General features: G+C 36.2%; 1 long non-coding RNA gene across 3 annotated transcripts in view; it reads right to left on the bottom strand.

The window, feature by feature from the left end:
* Positions 1 to 1,420: 1,420 nt before the first annotated feature.
* LOC144456900 (uncharacterized) overlaps positions 1,421 to 18,737 on the bottom strand; it is a 30,228-nt gene continuing 12,911 nt past the window's right edge. For all 3 annotated transcript variants that reach the window (XR_013486108.1, XR_013486110.1, XR_013486109.1), the window contains 2 exons: positions 11,878 to 11,927; positions 1,421 to 2,000 (listed from right to left, as the gene is read on the bottom strand). This is a non-coding gene — a long non-coding RNA (uncharacterized LOC144456900). The remainder of the gene's footprint in view (positions 2,001 to 11,877; positions 11,928 to 18,737) is intronic.

The raw sequence follows: 18,737 nt of genomic DNA, 5'->3' as shown, positions 1-18,737 counted from the left end.
TATTTTCTCAGTTACCTTATAATTATGAATGAAAATTAATTGAAAATGTTTGATATCCTAGGAAGACACGTTTACATACATATCTATCTATATCTATCTATCTATATATATATATGCTTAATATATATGCATATACACATACACACCCAACCACACACATATATGTATACATGTGTGTATACACACATATTTTGTTTACAAAACTTTCTAAATGAATGCTATGTGGAAAGACATATCTACACAGATCAGACTATTTTATAAGATATGGTTTTCTTAATTGCTTGGTTTGGGTATCTGAAAGGAAAATGAAACACAGGTGAAGTATATCATCAAAAATAATAATAATAATAATAATAAGATTAGTCACCCTTGGAGAATAAAGCAAGGATGCCAGTTATAACAAAACTGGTTCTCCCTGTTGATGTAGCCCTCAGGATGTGGATGAGTGCTAGGCTCTCTGGGTGTCGTTAGACCACAGCCTGGAAGCTGTTGGAATATTCATAACAATGTTTGGTCAGCCCTTTAAAACAAAACAGATTTGGGCTAAAAGGTATATTTGATTATACAACACCGTCCTTCTGAACTGATACAACTACAACTAGTAACTAGTATTTTTGCTTCCAGAAAAAACAAAGCAAAATACATGCAAGTATTCTAAAAACCACTGCCTACTTGTTCTAGGCATTCAGAAATAGAGGACTATAGATGAAATTGTTGGGTTAGGAGATAATGGGTGATGATGAGATGGAATAGGGGCTTTAAGGAAGGACAATAGGAAGAAAGAGGTAATAAATAGCTCTTTAGATTGGCTGAGTTGTCTATTGAGAGAATGTGTGCTACTTTGGCATGTTACTGAAGACAAGATACACAAGGGCTTAGTAAAGTGCCTGTGACATAGGTTCTTTTTTTTTTTTGCCTTTTTTTGTGAGGTGATTGGAGTTAAGTGACTTGCCCAAGGTCACATACCTGGTAAGTGTTATGTGTCTGAGGCTGGATTTGAACTCAGGTCCTCCTGACTCCAAGGCCAGAGCTCTATTCACTGTGCCACCTAGCTGCCCCCCCATAGGTTCTTAATAAATGCTTGTTCAGGGGCAGCTAGGTAGCAGTGGATAGAGCACTGGCCCTGGAATCAGGAGGACCTGAGTTCAAATTTGACCTCAGACACTTGATACTTACTAGCTGTGTGACCCTGGGCAAGTCACTTAACCCCACCGTCTAGCAAAAACAAACAAAGAAACAAACAAAAAAAAAACAAGAAATGCTTGTTGACTTGACAAGAGGGGAAAGCTATGGAGCCTTTTCTCTTCTCCTCAATTTAATATAGCATGTTCTATGGGCAAGGAATCATCTCTGCTACTTTTTCCTCCAGGGACAGTTATGTAGCATAGTGGACAGAGTGCCAGGCCTGGAGTCAGGAAGATGAATTCAAATCTAGCCTCAGACATTTATTAGCTGTGTGACCCTGAGCAACTCACTTAACTCTGTTTGCCTCAGTTTCTTCACCTGTAAAATGAGCTGGAGAAGGAAATGGCAAACCACTGCAGTATTTTTGCAAAGAAAATCTTAAATGAGGTGATGACTGAACAACAACCTTTTCCTCCTTTTTAAAATTGTTTTAAGTTTTATTTTTTCCTTGATGATTAATGTACTTATTTTTAGTTTTCAACATTCACTTCCATAAGATTTTGAGTTTTAAATTTTCTCCCCCTCTCTCCCCTCCCCTCTCCCCAAGTCGGCATACAATCTTATACAGGCTCTACTTACACATTCACATTAAGCATATTTTCCCATTAGTCATGATGTAAAGAACAATTAGAACTCATCCAGGATGAACTAACAAAACAAAACCACAAAGGAAAAGGGGAGCAGATAGTATGTTTCCATCTGCATTCAGACGCCATCGTTCTTTCTCTGGATATGGACAGCATTTTCCATTGTGAGTCCTTTGGAATAGCTGTCTCTTTTCCTCCTTCTTTAGGCAGGGTTGGTGAGATCATTCCCTGGAGATTCGGGAAAAGGGTATAGGTGGGGGAAAAAAAGGGTTAGTTGAGGATTGAAGGACTTTATGTACAGAAGAAGATATTCCATGAAGAGATCAACAGCTATCATGGAGTTCCCTTTGCTTCTTAATTTCTGATGACAAGCTGATTAAACCCAGAGAGCATGAATTTCCTGAGGTCTCCCTTTTAGGGCCTGTCAGTCAGGACTGCTATGAAGGGCTAAATGTTTGCATGTCTGGACTCTGATGGAGTAAACATTTCCTGGATGCCAAACAGGGAGACAGTGTTTCATCAACATAATGCTGAAAGGGTGAATGAGGACAGTGAAGCTTGGGAGGCTGTTGCAGAAGCCTTCTTGTGTTTATCACATTTCCTAGGATTCTCTTTCCCAATTACTCCAGTGGTCCTACTCTTCCCACAACCCCACATAATTAGTGCTTGTATGTATCTGGGCAGAACCGTAATATCTTGTTTACGTTTGCATGTATTTATTTGTATTTGCTTTGCCTCTGCATTAGATCACTAGGCTCAACAAGGGTATAATTTTTTCCAACGATCATTGACTCTTAGAGTTGAAAGGACCCTTTTAGGTCATCTCCTGTAATTTCTACCCAAATCATTGGTCCCTTCTAAATCAGTCCTTCAAAACTGGTCAGCTGGCTTTTGTTTGAAGGGATGCAGTGACTTCACCACCCCCTGAGGAAATCGATTCTATTTTTGTTTAACTTTGACTGGAAGTTTTTTGGAATGCTGAGCTGAAGACTTTCCCCCTCTCACTTCCGTCCACTGATTCCAGTCCTACTCTCTGGCACCCAGCAGAACTTAGCATCATCCATTTTCAACTTGACAACACCTTAAATTTTTGAAAACTATCATGTTGCCCTCTAACTGTCCTCCTCTCCAGTTATTTCATCCAGTCATTGTATGACACAGTTTCAAATCCCCTCATCATTTCACTCACCCTCTTCAGGTGATAGCTTATCCATGTCCTTTCTAAAATGCAGTGCCCAGACTGGCACAATGCTCCCCATGTTGTTTCACTAAAGCAAACAATAGCAGAACTATGACCTATTTCACTGTGAAAACTATGCTCCTATTAAAATAGACTGAGATTATGTTAGAAAATGGGGAATAGCCCAAGAAGTTTTTTTTAATATTTTACTTTTATCCTTATATTTTGAATATAGTTATATTATAATACAATTGGTTTCTTTTGTAATCCTATGTATTTTATTTTGTGTATTTAAAAACAAAACCCCTCTATTAGATTTTTTGGTCTGCTACATCACATTTCTGAAGAACATTGAATTTACAGTTGACAAGAATTCCCACATCTTGTTCATATGAGCTACTTATCTCTATGCTTGGGTACTTGGCTATACAGGTTTTGGATTATGAAGGAAACTTGATGAAAATCTAGCCAAATCTTTTTATTTACAGGTAAGAGAACAAGGCTCAGAGAAGCTCCCAGAAAGGGAGCTGGGACACAGCATGATTGTACAAAGCCTTGGGGCGTAAATAGGATCCCTGCAGATCAGTGAACCAGGACAAGAAGCAAGAACAGGTGCCATTTGGCAACTCTGTCACCCATTTCACTATTCCCATATAACAGATCCATGGTAGAAAGGCGAGGTCATGAGTAAGTGGAGCCCCAGTTATGTATCAAGCAAGGAATGTGTTCCAAAACCTTAGCCGTGTAGCTCTTAATCTAGGAGCTGAGTGGCCACTCATTCCTAACCTTTAGCTCAGCACATAAGTCTTGTAAGTAAAATAACCAGAACAAGAAACCAAGACCAAGGGAAGCTGGCAGTTCATTCACTTTGAACCTGCAGTACCCCCCCCCCCCAGTAAGCTAACAATGACTGAATCTAGCACTAGTCTACTGAAACTCCACTATGTATAAGCCAACAGACCCAACTTGCAGACTTCAGACCAGGAGGTCAGTGAACACATCTCTCCCCAGATCACACCACTTTGGAAGCACTGAAAACTTTCAGGCCCCCAGAATGAGCTGTGAAAGCAGCAGAAGGATATTAAAGATTAAAACTTAGGCCAGTCATTACCCTAGAGGTAGACAGAGACTAATGCTAACATAAAGTACAAAGTCAAGAAGTAAGCTAGAAGAATAAGTAAATAAAAAAGAGCTACTACAGTGGCAGGCAAGCTCAAGACTCAAACACAGATAAAGACAATGACCTGAAAACATCTACAAGCAAAGCCCTAAAGAAAAAAAAAAGGTAGACTGGACACAAATCTAATAAGAATTCCTAGAAGAATTAAAGGAAAAATTAAAGAAGGAGCTAAAAAATTATTTTTAAAACCAAATGAGAGCTATGGAAGAAAGATATGAAAAGAGAATTAATGACTAAGTAAAAGAAGTATAAAACATTATGAAAGAAAATAACTCAGCAGAGCCAAGATAGCAGAGTAGAATCAGCAATCAGCTGAGCTCTCTAAACATTCTCCTCCACAGAACTTTAAAAATAATGCCTCAAATCAAATTCTGGAGTGGCAGAGCCAAGAAAAGGTCAGAGTGAGCCATTTCTTTCCAGCCTAACACAACTTAGGGGGTTGGTAGGACAAGTCTGTGGTGGTAGCACTAGTGGTAGACCATGGAGATAGTTGGGACAGTGGTGTCAGCAGCAGCCACAGCCGTGGCAGCAGCCGTGGCAGCAGTAGTAGTAGCTTTGGGAGCTCTCAGTCCAGAGACTCTAAGGGAATTGGACATCTGGTCAGAAAGAGATTACAGGGGATCCTTTCCTGGCACTGGGTGTAGCAAGTAGCTAATGGAGAATGGCTGATCAAGCTATATATATATATATATATATATATATGCTTGTGATGGAATATTGTTGTGCTATAAGAAATAACAAGCAGAACACTTTTAGAAAAACCTGGGAAGACTTACATTTACTGATGTAAAGTGAAGTGAGCACAACCAGGAGAACATTGTAGACAGTAACAGCGATATTGTATGAAGATCAACTTCACACTTAGCTCTTTTAAGGAATAAAATGATCCAAGACAATTCTGAAAGACTTATGAAAAATGCTGTCCACCTCCAGGAAAATCACTTATGGAGTCTGAATATAGATTAACTCATACTTTTTAAGCTTTCTTTATTTTTCTTTTTTTGGTCTGTGTTTTCTTTTGTTACACGGCTAAAAGGAAACGAGTTTTGCATGACTTCAACTGTATAAGCTACATCAAATTGATTTCCTTCTCAAGGAGGGGATGGGAAAGGGAGACAAAGAATTTGAACTTCAAAAATGGTGAAAAAATGCTAAATTTTTTTTACAAGTAATTGAGAAAAATAAATTAAGATTAATTTTTTTTTTCAAAAGAAAGAAAATAATACCTCACAAAACAGAATTGGCCTAATGACATAAGAAGCAAAAAATTCACCAAAGAAAAGAACTCCTTAAACACCAGAAATGGCCAAATTTACTCTGGAGCACAATTTATTATGTGTCAGTTGAAGTAAAAAAAAAAAAAGGCAGGGGTAGCAATCATAAGCCCAGCAAAGCAAAAGCAAAAATAGACCTAATTTTAAAAAAAAGAAAATCAGGGAAACTACATTTTGCTAAAAGGTACCATAGACAATGAAGTAATATAAAAAAAAATTTACAGCAAATTTATCTGATACAGGCCTCTTTTCTCAAATATACAGTGAACTGAGTCAAATTTATAAAAATAAGAGCCACTTCCCAATTGATAAATTGTCAAATGATATGAAAAGGCAGCTTGAGGAAAAAGTCAAAGCTATGTAGAGTCATATAAAAATGCTCTAAATCACTACTGATTTAGAATGTAATTTAAATGTAGTAGAAATACAATTTAAAACAACTCTGTGGCATCACCTCCCACCTATCAGAAATGACAAATGCTGGAGGGGATGTGAGAAAATAGGTACACTAATAAACTGTTAGCGGAGTTCTAAACTGGTACCACCATTCTGAAGAACAATTTCGAACTATGACCAAAGGGCTATAAAGCTGTGCATACTCTTTGACCTAGCAATACCACAACTAGGTCTGTATCCCAAAGAGATCAAAGAAAAATGATAATGAGATATATGTACAAAAATATTTAAAGCAGCTCTTTTTGCAGTGGCAAATAATTGGAAATTGAGGGGATGCTCATCAACTGGGGAATGGCTGAACAAGTTGTGGTATATGATTGTGATGGATTACTGATCAGTACCACGATTCAAAACAATTCTAAAGGACTCATGATGAAAAAATGCTTTCCACCTCCAGAGAGAGAATTGATGAATGATGAGTGCAAAGTGAAGTATAATTTTCTCACTTTATTTTTCTTGCTTTTTTTGAGATATGGCTGATATAGAAATATGTTTTCCATGATTTCACATGTATATCTGATATCACATTGTTTACCTTCTCAGTGTGTGGAAGAGAGAGGGAGAGAATTTGGAACTTAAAATTTAAAAAGAAAATAATGTTAAACATAAATAACAATTTTTTAAATCTTCTAAAAATGAAAAAAAAACTCCTTGAAAATTAAAATTTGTCAAATGGAAGCTAATGGCTCCATGAGACATCAAGAAATAATAAAACAAAGTCAAAAGACTGAAAAAAATAGAAGAAAATGTGAAATATCTCATAGGACATGCAGCTGATCTGGAAAATAGATCAAGGAGAGATAATTTAAAAATCATTGAATTACCCAAAGTCCATAAATAAAAACAGAACCTACATATCATATTTCAAGAAATCATAAAAGAAAACTGCTCAGATAGTTTAGAACCAGAGAGCAAAGTAAAAACTGAAAGAATCCACTGGTCACCTCCTGAAAGAAATTCCAAAAAGAAAACTCCCAGGAATATTAAAGCCAAAATTCAGAAATCCTAGGTCAATGAGAAAATAATGCAAGCAGCCAAAAAGAGAGTTCTGGTACTACAGAACTACAGTCAGGAACACACAAGATTTAGTAGCCACCACAATATAGGAACTGAGGGCTTAGAATATTACATTCCAGAAGGCACAGGGGCTAAGATTTCAATCAAGAATAACTTATGAAACAAAACTGAATATAATCCTATAAGGGGGAAATGGATATTTAAGGAAATAGAAGATTTTCGAGTATCCTTGATAAAAAGACCTGAGCTCAGTAGAAATTTGACATTCAAACACAAGACTTAAGAGGAGTATACAAAGGTAATATTGACAAAGGTAAACAAATATGAGTAAGCAATCACAAGTTATTAAACAAAGATAAAGTGTTTACATTCTTATATGGGAAAATGATATATGTAACTTCTCAGAACTTCATAATCACTATGTATTACAGAAGGAGTCTAATTAGACAGAGGGTCTAGGTATGATTATACTATATTTAGATAATCTCAAAAGAACAGAAGGTTGAGGAAGACAGATGCAATAGGAGAAGGGGGAAAGAGGAAAAATGAGGAGAATTATCTTACATGAATATACAGAACAGTTTATACAACAGAAGGGTCATCGGGAAAGCAGACAGAAAAATAAAAGGCTAGGTTTTTTTAGAAGAGAAATATGTCTGTGTGTACACATACATACACACACATACACATACATATGTACGTACATACATACATACATACATATATATAAACCATTGGCTGATTTGACTTAAAGAAACAACAATAAATAGGGTCAGTAGGTGGCACAGTGGATAGAACACCAGCCCTGGAACCAGAAGGAGGACCTGAGTTCAAATAGCTTCAGATACTTTTCTAGTTATATAATCCCGTTTAAGTCACTTAACCCCAATTGCCTCATAAGGAAAAAAAGTCAAATTAACAATATCAAAAATGAAAAAGGCAAATTGGCAATCAAAAAAGATGAAATAAAAAGCAATTAGGAGCTATTTCACCCAACTATATGCCAATAAAACTGACAATCTAAATTAAATGGTTAGCTATTTACAAAAAAATATAAATTGCCCACAGAACAGGAAATGGAATACTTAGATAACCTTATCTTAGAAAAAGGAATTGAATAAGTCATAAATGAACTCCATATGGGAAAAAGAAAATAGAAAGATAGAACAAGATGGATTTACAAGCTAATTCTACCAAACATTTAAAGAACAATTAATTCCAATATCACATGAACTGAAAAAAAATTAGGTAAAGAGATCCTATCAAATTCCTTCTATGACACAAATATATTCTTAAGCAGGGAATGTAAAAAAACCAAACCAAAACAGAAAAAGAATACTATATACCAACTTCCCTAATGAATACTAATGCAAGAAATAATAATAATAAATACTAGTAAGGAGATTAAAGTAATATATCACAAAGATCATAAACTATGACCAAACTGGACACCTACCAATTATGCTTATAGGAAAACTATAAGCATAATTGCCAATGTTAACAACATAAATCATATTATTTCAATACACACAGAAAAAGGTTTTGACAAAATACAACACTCCTTCCTATTAAAAAATACTAGAAACCACAGGAATAAGCAGAGCTTTGCTCAACGTGACAAGTAGTATCTATCTAAAATCAAGAGCAAGCATTATCTGTAACAGGGATAAACTAGGAGCCTTTACAGAAAGATCAGGAGTAAAGCAAGGATGTCAATTATCACTGCTACCATTCAATATTGTACTAGAAATGCTAGCTATAATATTAAACAAGAAAAATAAAATTAAGGAATAAGCATGGGCAATGAGAAACATAAACTATCCCTTTTTACAGATGATATGACACAAAGAATTCTAGAGAATCAACTAAAAACTTAATTGAAACAATAACTTCAGCAAAGTTACAGGATATAAAATAAATCCACACAAATAACTAGCATTTCTATATATCGCCAACAAAACCTAGCAGGGAAGGATAGAAAAAGAAAGTCTACTTAAATAATTATAGACAGTAAAAAAAAATACTTAGGAATCTACCCGCCAAGATGCACACAGGAGCTACATGAACAAAATTATAAAACACTCTTCACACAAATAAAGATAGATCCTTTCTCCATTCCAACTACTGCCCTCTCTGACTGTAAGTCCCAACTAAAATTCTACTTTCTTTCAGGAAGACTTCCCCAATCCCTCTTAATTCCAGTCTTCATTCTATTAATAATTTCCTATTTGTCCTATATGTAGTTTGCTTTTTATATATTTATTTGCATGTTGTCTCTTCCATTACATTGTAAGGTCCTTGAGGGCAGGACTGTCTTTTGATTTATTTTATATCCCCAAGTACTTGCACAGTGCCTGGCATAAATTAGGCACCTAATACAAGTATATTGATTGATTAAATGATTAACTAGAGAAATATGAATTGCTTATGAGTGGGCTGGGTCAACATAATACAAACGATAACCTATCTAAATTAATTTACTTAGTCAATGCCATAGCAAACAAACTACCAAAGAATTACTATAGAGTACTACAAAAAAAATAAGAACAAAACTCATCTGGAAGAACAAAAGGTAAGGGGCAGCTAGGTGGCTCACTAGATAGAGCACTGGCCCTGGAGTCAGGAGGACCTGAGTTTAAAACCAGCCTCAGATACATAATACTTAGTAGCTGTGTGACTCTGTGCAGGTCACTTAACCCCAATTGCCTAACCCTCCCCCTGAAAAAAAAAAAAGAACTGGGAATTTTAGGGGCAGCTAGGTGGTGCAGCGGATAGAGCACCAGCCCTAAAGTCAGGAGGACTTGGGTTCAAATGGCCTCAGGACAAACACTTGACACTTACTAGCTGTGTGACCTTAGCAAATTACTTAACCCCAATTGCCTAAAAAAAAAAAAAGAACAAAAGGTAAAGATTATCAGTTTTTTAAATGGGAAAGAAGGTGGCCTAGATGTACCGAATCTTAAACTATACTATAAAACAATAATCATCAAAACAATTTGATACTGGCTAAGAAATAAGTTAATCAGTGGAACAGATTACTTATATTGTATACAGAAACAAATGAGCAAAGTAATCTAGGATTTGAAAAAAACAAAGATCCCAGTTATTGGGGAAAAAACTCACTTTTTGACAAAAGCCTGGCAAAAACAATAGGCATAGACCACCATCTCATACCATATACCAAGATAAGTTCAAAATGGATACATGAGTTAAACATAAAGGGGGATATCATAAGTAAATTAGCATATCATGGAAGAAATTACCTATCACATCTATGGATAAAGTAAGAGTTCAAGAGTAGAGAGGTTCGCAGAAGATGAAACAGATAATTTTGATGACCTGAAATTTAAAAGTCTTTGCACAAACAAAACCATTGCAGCTAAAATTAGGAAAAAAGCAAAATACTGGGGGGGGGGCAGAGAAAGAGATCTTTACAAGTTTCTCTGATAAAAGTCTCATTTCTAAGAGATACCTATATCTATATTTATATCTATCTATCTATCTATCTATCTATCTATCTATCTATGAAACTGAGTCAAATTTATAAGAATAAGAGCCATTCCCCAATGGTCAAAGGATATTTATATAAAATAGGAATTTTCAGAAAAATAAATCCAAGCTATCAATAACTATATATTTTAAATGTTCTAAATCACTAATAATTAGACAATTGCAAATTAAAACAACTCTTGGGTATCACCTCACACCCATAAGACTGACTAATTTGATTAAAAAAAAAAAAGGAAAATGTCAAATCCAGGAGGGTCAGTGAAAAAAACAGGCACACTAATGCAATATCTGTGGAGCTATGGACCAGGCCAACCCTTCTGGAAAGCAATTTAGAACTATACCCACAGGGCTATAAAACTGTGCATACCCTCTGACCCAGCAATACCACTATTGGTCTGTACCCTAAAGAGATCAGAGAAAGAGGAAAAGAATCCATATGTACAAAAATATTTATAGTAGCTCTTTTTGTAATAGCAAAGAACTGGAAACTGGAGAGGTGTCCATCGATTGAAGAACAGCTAAACAAGTTAGTGTACATGAATGTGATGAATACTATTGTGCTGTAGGTAATAATGGAGAGAATGGTTTCAGAAAAATCTGTATAAATATATAAGGCATAAGGTATAAACTGATGCTGAGTGAAGTGAGCAGAACCAGAAATCAACTAATCAAGATAGTCAACTTTGAAAGACTTAGTAACTCTGATCAACACAATGAGCAACAATGATTCCAAAGGACTCATGATAAAACTGGTTGACCATCTTCAGATAATTGATGAATTCAGGGTACAGACTGAAGGCTCAGAATGCAGACTGGAGCATACATTCTCTCTCTCTCTCTCTCTCTCTCTCTCTCTCTCTCTCTCTCTCTCTCTCTCTCTTCTCTCTCTCTCTCCCTCCTCCCTCTCTCCCTCCCTCCCTCCCTCCCTCCCTCCCTCCCTCTCCTCCCTCCCTCCCTCCCTACCTCTCTCTCTCTCCCTCCCTCCCCCCCCCCCTCTCTCTCTCCCTCTCCCTTTCTCTCTCTCATTTTTAGAGAAGTCTTGGCAGCCAGGTGGTACAGTAGATAGAATGCTAGACCTGCTGTCAGGTAGACCTGAATTCAAATGTAGCCTCAAAAACTTCTAGTTGTATGACCCTGGACAAATCACTCAACTTTTTCTGCCTCATTAATAATGACAGTTGGGTGTAATAGAGTGGATAGACTGCCAGGCCTGAAGTCAGGAAGACTCATCTTTCTGAGTACAAATCTGGTCTTAGACACTTACTAGCTGTGTGAGCCTGTGCAAGTCACATGACACTATTTGCGTCAGTTTTCTCATCTGTAAAGTGAGCTGGAGAAAGAAATGGCAAACCACTCCAGTATCTTTGCCAAGAAAACCCCAAATGGGGTCCTGAAGAGTTGGACATGACTGAAACAATATATTAACAACAATGTGGGAATTTGCTGTGTTTGACTATATGTATTTGTAAAAGATTTTGTTTGTCTTACCTTCACAATGGGTCAGGGAGGGGAAGAGATGCTGGAGGGAGGATTTGGAACTGAAAGTAAAATAAAACTGAATTAAAAAAACAAGCCAAGGACATATTAACAAGGCATTCCACTAGCAAACTCTCTTCAGGTTGATATTGACATTCTATTTCTGACTATTTCTCACCCCTCATATCCAATCTGTCGCCAAGGCCTATTGATTTCACCTTTGCAGCATTTCTTGAATGCCCCCCTCATTTCCTCTGACACTGCCACTACTCTAGTAGTGGCCCTCACCTCACGCCTGGACTACTGCAATAGGCTGCTAGTGGGTCTGCCTGCCCAAGTCTCTCCCCACTCCAATATATCCTCCATTCAGCCATCAAAGTGATTTTCCTAAAGCTCAGGTCCAACCATGTTAACCTTCTACTCCTTAAATTCCAGTAGTTCCCTGTTAACTTCCAGAATCAAATAAAAAAATCTTCTGTCAAAGACTTAAAGGCATAAAAAGCCCCAGATGACCAGGAAAATGTGTTAGGGAAGCCAGTGCCAATCAGGTCCAGGATACACCTTTATCCTCTAAGTAAAGCCTCCTCATCTTGTGGGTGGGAAGACAGAGGCTGAATTAAGGAAACTCTGGTCCTATTACAGTACGTACAAAGGCATAGATGGCATATTTATCAAACTTGATGGTGACATAAAGTTGAGAGGGTAGGATGATGTATGATTGAGTCAAGATCTAAAAAGACCCCATAGGCTAGAATTACCATTCAATTGAATCAATTGAATCTAATAAGAGGAAGTTTACTCAGGATAAATGTGTCAAGTGCTATACTTTAAATTCAAATAATCATTAACACAAGCATGAGTAGCCAAATGATTCCGTAAAAAATATTTGCAGTTCTAGTGTATTTATAGCTCAGTATGAGTCAACAATATGACATGCCCACCAAAAAGCTAAAGGCGACCTTTAGCTGCATGAGAGACTTAGCATCCAGAAGAAGGGATATTAGACCTAATGCTGTGGTGCACTCAGATCTACTGTACTAGTCAGACTGTACTTGAAGAAGTATGTTCAGTTCCAGGTACCACCTTTTTTTGACAAGTTGAAGGGCACTCATTTAGGCTAATCTATTAAAGTTTCAATAACCTCTTTCATAAACGATAATATACTTGAGGGGATTAGTTAATGAGCCAACAACATACTTTGAGTATATATTAAGCCACTTGGTAAGCTTCTTGCCCAAATAAACCCTTCCTCCACAGCTAGGAAGTGTCCTCAGTTCTCCTTGTCCGTGGGGTCCCTCCTTCCCTGTGATTGGAAAGGGTAGAGGATGGACATCTGAGAGTTCCTCCCAGATTCTCCTTTTAAGGGTTAGCCATTTCATCATGTTCCACCCAGTTGTACTCCTGGCCTCCTTCATGCTCCTACACTGGATACCCTTTTCCCCTTCCCCTCCCCTTTCTTTTTATGAGGTGATTTCCCCCTTTAAATGGTGAGGAACTTGAGAGCAGGGATTGTGTTTTGCCTTTATTTGTGTCCAGAACTTAGCACAGGGCCTGGTACATGTTCAGTACTTTTTCAGTCATGTCCAACTCTCTGTGACCCTATTTGGGGTTTTCTTGGCAAACATACTGGAGTGGTTTGCCCATTGCCTTCTCCAGTTCATTTTACAAATTAAGAAGCAGAGGCAAATAGGGTGAAGTGACTTGCCCAGGGTCTCACAGCTAGTAAGTGTCTGTGGCTGAATTTGAACGCAAGTCTTCTTGACTCCAGGCCTGGCACTCTACCCACTGCACCACCCTCTGTCACAAAGTAGGTGCTTAATAAATGTTTATTGACTATTGATCATATTAGTATATTTTCTCTTAATTTACTGCCAACACATAAAATATAATTTTACATTATATTTATCACAGTGCTTATTATTTAATAATTAATCCATCTATATTCTTATATAATACTAGATGTCATGCATGTACTGTGTGTTACATACACAAAAATATGCTTAAGCCTTTTAGTCATACTGCCAATAGGCCAACATTTATGTTACAAATCAGATAAACACTCAGCTGCCTATCTCCTTTGTTGCTGATTTCAGGATCTTTCCTTTGATTAAAGAAATCATTGCAAGGTCATCTGAACCTATCACCAGGTATGTACGTAAGTGCTCTATCTCATGCTTTTACAAAGGTGGGAAGGTGGGTCAAATAAATATTTAAGGCTACCAAAAGTACAGGGACAACAGGAACCGACTATGAAGTCAGGCTGGCAAGGATGATTAGCTCTAAGTTCAAATTTACACATAAATCCAAGTACAGTAACAATGCGTAGATCCATCTTTTAATACCAAGGTAAGAAATATGATGGAAGCAGGATCGATACATAAGCTGAATTTTTATTTTTCTCCAATATCCTCCATGTTAAAGGTTCATTTAGCTGAATTCCATGACCACAAAGTATCTAATAATAATAGTAAGTCAACATTTGCACAGACCGTTCCAAAAGTCTTAGTGAAGTGTGAAGCTTTAATATCTCTCAAGCACTGTATAATTCTTTAAAGTTTGCAAAGTACTTTGCATATATCATTTCATTTAGGCTAATCTATTAAAGTTTCAATAAGCTCTTTCATAGACAATAATATACTTCAGGGTATTAATTCATGAGCCAACAACATACCTTGGGTATGTATTAAGCCACTTGGTGAGCTTCTTGCCCAAATAAACCCAAGTTGTGGTTATAGTGTTTAATGAATTCACATCCTACATATGTATGTTTATTACTTGCAGATGAAATTCTCTAGGCTTGCATCATTCTGATGGCTTTAAAGATAATTTTCAGTGTTTTCATTTAGAATAACAAAATATCACTGTGTCTGATACATGATGTCCTTAATCCATGAGAATCCAGGACACAAGTGGGTAAATCAATTTACATTGGTAACTTCCACCTTTCACCACTACATTAGTCGTTAATGTAGGAATATTGTGGATTCCTTTGATGATAAATCACTGAATTAATTTAGGCTAGCCTGAATTAAAAGATGTCTCTAGGGCTGTACAATTAAACATTTTCAAAGTTAAAATAAAAAAAAAGTGACACAATGGATAAGTGCTGGGCCTGTAGTCAGGTAGACTTGAGTTCAAATCCTGCCTGAGACATTGATTACAAGAGATCCTGGGTGGTCACTTAATCTCTCTTAAATTCAGTTTTCTTATCTGTGATCCTATGAAAACCCTAAATTTCCTGAAATCCCTGAAAGATTTATGTAGTTTTATAATAATATATTAAGCCGCAAAGTCTCCTAATATTGTTTTACATTTATTACAAGTGAATAATGGACTGAGAGTCAGACTTTCCCAATATGAGTAGTTGTTTTTAGATTTTTATACACAAAATTTTAGTATGTGAGATTCTTATACCTACTAGGTCTTGCCAATGAAATCGCATCTAGCTTTCTCAATTTTAACTAATTATATCATTTAATTATAGAAATTTGTAAATAATATAAAATAATTTTACTAACATTAGAATGATGTGTATTTTATGTATAATATAATAATAAATACAATAATATAATATATATATATAATAAAAATGAAGGGAAAGAACATTTGATATAATCTAAGGCTATTTCAATATTCCAAAATAATTTCACTGGTCTGTACATGTCCACAATGACATGGGTTACTGCAGTTGAAAATATTTAATGGCTGTTGGCCAGCCTTCTAGTGCTGATCTCCTCCAGTCAGCAGAGCTGGTCCTTTGATGGCAGATACAAAATTTGTCACTAGGCTTATATGTGAAGACTTTCCAGATTGACAGGATATTCTAGAGCTTGTGTTTCTTTGACATAGATACAGTGAAAAAACAAAAGAGGCTTTTAATGGAAGATTTGGAGAATATCTTTCATCTAGAAAATGTTCTAGGTTGAACAGACAGATAAACCATGGAGGGAATATGACAATGATTTCATTTACCAAGACAAAATAGTTTCTTAATCAATTTTCACTGTATTTTCTGAAAATACTAAAAAACACACAATGTACTCTAGAATTTGAGATTAACTTATAGCATACACAGTGTACCATCAATAGATCATCTTGTAATCCTAGTTATCTTTCACCACTAAAATATAGTTATACATGTGTACCTACATATGTACATGCATATTGTATAGATTTATATTATGTATCAAATTGATCTAGATTATGGGAACATACTACAGAACACCTGAACAAATGGAGCATCCTAAAGCTGATCACAAAATTGGCACAGAGGTGAAATAAAATATTTATGGAGGCTTCAACTATCTAAACATTCATTAGAAGTTTAATTTCACTAAAAGCAGAGCACATAGTGAATTCATGTTATGTCTTACCGGCAATTTTCTCTCTTAAGAAGTAGAAGAGGGGCAGCTAGGTGGTGCAGTGCATAGAGCACCCGCCCTGAAGTCAAGAGGACCTGAGTTCAAATCTGGCTTCAGACCAAACAGCTGTCACTTACTAGCTGTGTGACCCTGGGCAAGTCACTTAACCCCAACTGCCTTAAAAAAAAAAGGTAGAAGAAGCAATGAAGAGAACTGCTATCTTGATCCTCATTCTTATCAGCAAGGAAGAACTGGTTGGTAAAGAGAAAGTAAGCAATGGGAACCTTGGGACAAGGTGGTTATACCATCTGAGAGTTGATTATGGCCAGCGAAAAGGCCCATAATAACCAGGTGTATATTTTAGATTTTAGGAAAGCAGGCTTCAAAAAATCCTCAAAGAAAAAAAGTCATGATCCCACGACCCAAAGTTAAAAAAAAAAGAAAATTAGTTACAGAGGGATGAGTTGCTCTCATGAGCAAAATTCCAATAACATAATCACAATGTTGATGAATAAGAAAAAAAGGAGAATTTACTTTATATCCTGTTACTTTCCTAAAAATTATTAATTATTTCAACAAACTTTTTAGATGACTCTTTGGTAGCCATCTCTAAGGCACAGGGAAGGGGAAGAAAAATCCCCTTCATCTTTTACACCATAACTTTATTACATATTTAAAAGGAAGAGCAAGTTGTACATAAGAGATTTGCAGTGCAATCATCTTTTTTGTTATACTATGTTATAGAAATGCTTGTTTTATTCCATAAATTTAAAATAAGATAAAATTTTTAAAAAAAGAAAAAAGGAGGAAATCTGAAGAATTTTTGGTATATTGGGAGCTCTCAAATGAGCTCAGATTTTTTTAAAAATATGTACAAAAAGCAGAGAAAGTTATATAAGCAAAACAAATTTTTTTTTTAAAAAGTGAAACATTTATGGAGTATATGATAGCTTTCATCAGATATTTGAAAAAATATCATCTGGAAAATAAGTTAGACTTTTTTTTAGATCTACGAAGGTTAGAATCAGGACATTTCTAGTAGGAAGAATTATTAATAATTAGAGCTGTCAAAAAACAAAATGGTGTATGTAGCTGAGTGATATAATGAGATCCCTGTCATTCTAAGTGTTCAAGCAAAGGCTAAGTATGTGTTTTCCTTCTCAGGGATCTGGTAGAAAGGATTACTACATGGCTGGGGAGATGGGGCAGAATCAATAAGGTCCTTTTTAACATGAAGAATCTAGAATTCTGTTTCTATGTGCATTTTACACTAAGTTTACAATTTACAAAATCATAAGTCTATCTTGCAAAGTTACAAGTAAATGGATGTGATATACAAATAGCTATAGGAATGAGGGGGAAAAACCAAGAAATTTTATTAACCACATTGATCAGTTTGCCTGGTTTTTGTGGTCTGTTTTAGCTCTCTGAAATTCTATGAATGGGAGACACATTTCCTTATTTTTAAAAAAGTCTTGGATTGTATTCATTTGGAAGAGGTGATCTTTTCCACTACTAATTTACTCCACACACTCGTAGACCACTTTTGAAAGGAGCCTGCCCTGGACTTGCTCCAGGATGCCTAGCAGCAAACCCAGATGTAGTTGAATCATTCATGCCAGAAGAACAGCCCAGAGGCGGGGATGCTTCGTGGCTCAGGGTAAAGTTACTGCAAAATCAATGAAGTGAGACTTTCAAACTCCTACATGAGATCTGTCACCTGTGTGACTCCCTGAAAGTTCTCTTGTCTGCAAAATGAATATAATAAGTCATTCCTAGACTGTTGCATGAATAACTAATACAATAACTATGAAATACAGAAAACTAACTATATGTGTATGTGTATACATATGCATATGTACATATATATCCACATGATTAATAACTGATTACAGAAAAGAATTAAGTACTGTGGCTCTATAATTAAAATGATATTTAGAAAATAATTTAAAATTCACCATAATAATGGGGCACTCTCACCACGGCCCCCTATGGAAGAAGAAGCTGAGATCCAGTAGAGAGCTAAGTGACTGATCCAAAATTACAGAGCTTCTAAGGGTCACAATGGGACCCCAGGCCTCCTAATACCAGGTCTGGACCTCTTTCAATACACTATGATAACTTACTGTACTATGAGAGGGTTGAAAGTCATAATCTAGGGAGGGGAAAAAAATTCTTCTTTAATGGAAAACAGAGTTTGGAAGAAAAGGCTCAAAATGTGGTGAAAGGCATTCTTTCTAAAAGTTCTTAACTACAATGCGTTGACATTCAATATTTAGGAAAACATGATGCTGTGGTATGCCAAATCAAGTTGAACAACAACAGTAATCCTTTCTAGCCATCTTGACTTGGAAAACAGTGCTTCTAGAAGTGAACAATGCAGTGATCAGTCTTACAAAATACACAGCTATTGTGTTGAACTGAAACCAGTTATCCACCCCGATTTTGTTTTTCTTTCTTTTTCAAATGGGTAGAGGAAGGTGAGAGAAAGAGAAGGCAGATTTTCATTGA

The sequence above is a fragment of the Phascolarctos cinereus genome, unplaced genomic scaffold, assembly GCF_003287225.1.
Source record: "Phascolarctos cinereus isolate Bilbo 61053 unplaced genomic scaffold, phaCin_HiC Scaffold_4;HRSCAF=312, whole genome shotgun sequence".
NCBI classification, from domain to species: domain Eukaryota; kingdom Metazoa; phylum Chordata; class Mammalia; order Diprotodontia; family Phascolarctidae; genus Phascolarctos; species Phascolarctos cinereus.
This window is presented reverse-complemented; position numbering and strand designations above follow the sequence as displayed.